Source organism: Vigna radiata, unplaced genomic scaffold (assembly GCF_000741045.1).
Source record: "Vigna radiata var. radiata cultivar VC1973A unplaced genomic scaffold, Vradiata_ver6 scaffold_147, whole genome shotgun sequence".
NCBI lineage: Eukaryota > Viridiplantae > Streptophyta > Magnoliopsida > Fabales > Fabaceae > Vigna > Vigna radiata.
The window spans coordinates 373,505-376,402 of NW_014541973.1; positions in this window are offsets into that span (position 1 = coordinate 373,505).

Genomic DNA, 2,898 nt, shown 5'->3' on the forward strand with positions numbered 1-2,898 from the left:
GAAGGAGCATCAGATTCCACATTATCAATGTGTGTGAGGCTTTTAGCTTGCAAGTCGAATTGGAATATTCCTAACCAATGCTTAGATTTCATTGCAAATATGGTTCTGGATGCAACACCCATCAAATCTGGTTTGCCGAAAACTTACTACGATGCAAAAAAGATAGTGTCGAAGCTGGGATTACAGTCGTAGAGGATTGATTGTTGTGTGGATGGTTGCATGCTATTCTATGATAATGATTATGGAAAGAACGGTGGAGCGTTGCTTGAATACAAATTTTGTGGAAAGCCAAGGTATCAACAACACAAGACAAGAGAAACTTCTATGAAAAGAACGATTAAGCACATATATGAGCTCGAGTACAATACCTCAACCATTGAAAANAAGATTGTATTATTTTATTGTGATTGGTTTGATCCATCAAGAACAGGGACTAGAGTGGATTCAAAGTATGGCATTGTGGATATGCGAATGGATAAAAGATATGTCTTGTTTGATCCTTTTATAATTGCACATAATGTAGAACAAGTATATTATGTCCCATATCCTGCATCACGCACGGACAAACGGGGTTGGTGTGTTGCAATAAAGACCAAACCTAGAGGTCGTATAGATTCTAATGAGGTAGAATCTGAGGTCCCATACCAAGTGGAGGAAATGTCACATGTTAATGACATCATTGAAGTTGAAGAAGTTATCCGATTGCAAGATATAGAAGTCGGTCTCGATGAAGTGGACCCCAACAATGTACCATCAGTTGAAGGGTATATGGATGAAGAAACAAGTGAATCGGAAGAAGAATGCAGTGAAGAGGGACAAAGTGAAAATGAGGACAAAGATTCATTTCACACATCTAGCAATGAATAGAGTTAGGATGTGATGGTGTACCCATGGGTGATCATAAACCCATACTTTTAGAGTGGACAAAGAAGAAGTGATGAAATCATTTATGTAATTGCACTTTGCATGTTATTTTGACACCATTTGTGTTTGAGTTGTTATTTTGNTAATTGCACTTTGTATATAGCTTGCACCCATTTTTTAAAAGTTATTGTATATATGCTCTCAAGCATTGGAGTAAATTAATTCCTCTGTAGAAAAAGCTGTGATAAGAATATCAAGATTTGAACGAGTCTAACTTTATTAAGAAAATTACCTTAAAAAATAAAAATTGTCTTTATGTAATGGTTTTCATGTTCTCATACTGAGACAAACATCAATCATACCTGACAAATGCAACAAGGTTCCAAACCTATACAAGATTGTGTCATGAGTGGTGTGTAAAGTCGTTGCTTCATCGACTTAACAATGACATCCTCACTCAATCTAGTGCTAACATCTCCTATACGCTCCTCTAATGCCAACAATTCCTACAACCCCAACTGAAGTTAGAAGAAACAACAATTCCTACAACCATAGATCATATATCCCTNTTTACCTCATAAGACATGTTGTCAACATCAAGGCGCATTTCTCTATGTCTGTCGTGTATTTCAGCCATGCCATGATATAGGAAAGGGTCAAATAACGCATAATCCTGATATTTCACAAGTGGCAAAGGAAAATGTTAAGAGAGTACTTCTCAATAGTTTAGAGTTTGCAAGGTCAACTACAACATGACCTACACAAGCTAACCGTTTGTGCTTACTTCGAGTCTAAATAATTCTTTTGAGCTATTGAAATAAAAAGTTCCGTTCATTTCTTGTTTAAGACCAGACCAGTATTATAGGGGTAATTTGGAAGCAAAAAATATCAAGGAACCGGAGAATTATGCATTATTTGCGATAGAAAGGAAAAAGGAAACTACAAGAGGAGGAAACTCCAACTGCCCAGACCATAGATCCTCTGAACAGAATATCAGACAATTACACAATGTCTAACCCCTTTTCCTCATGAGTCTAAACAAAAATATTCTTTCATGATTAAGAACCTATCCACTACTCATGCGATCTCAGCCTAAAGATTTCCCTTCTTCCTTTTAGGTGTCTCATGTCTCTTATGTACCAATAGATCTTTCGGCCCATAAACTTGTTGGAGCCCAACAACACTCCCTTCAACAACAGTCTTTCCCTTAAAGCTGACTATCGGACATTGACTTTTCATCACAATTTCATCCTCCCATTGATTGACTCTTTCTCCTTGTTTCATGATGTTGCAGGAAGCTAGAACAGCAAGTCAGTCAATTACTTCTACAACTTCACAATCTGAAAGAGGATCACGATCACTCACCACTAAACTAGGTACCCATGAAGTCGATTTACTTCTTTCATTAATATTTTTGCAATAACCTACACTGTATAAGGGTGTTTCAGTGATACGAATGGCTATATTAAGTCAATATGTCCACTATCACCAGAATAGCCTCATACCCTTTTGACCGTCACATCCATATGATAAAGTCTAACGAGATATCTTCCCACACCCTTTCCAGAATAGGAAGAAGTTCAAAAAGGTGCAGCACGATATATTTTTGGCATTGGCAAGTCTATAATACTGTTTTAGAAGTTATTTTGCTAATTATAATTTATTCTGCAATGGTTTTGTGTGGATTAAAGTTATTTTGACAACATCGTCATCTTCTTCTCTTAATTTTCCTTTCCATTGAATTGTAAAAATAAATTGACCAACAATTTTGTTTTTATGTTGAAGAATATGGCAACAGGTGGTTGTGGCCCTCCTATTCCACCTTCAGGAAACTCAGATAAGGAGAAGGGGAAGAAGAAAGCTTATCCGGTGAAGTTGATGTCCCGTTTCAATAACGTAAGTAGTTCAAGTAGTCAACCATCTACACCTACCTCCACTGCTAGATCTGTTCCACCACCATTGGCAATTCCTNGTTTGACACCTATTGCACCATTTATTCCACCTTCATTGGAAGTTCCTGCCTTCACACCTAGT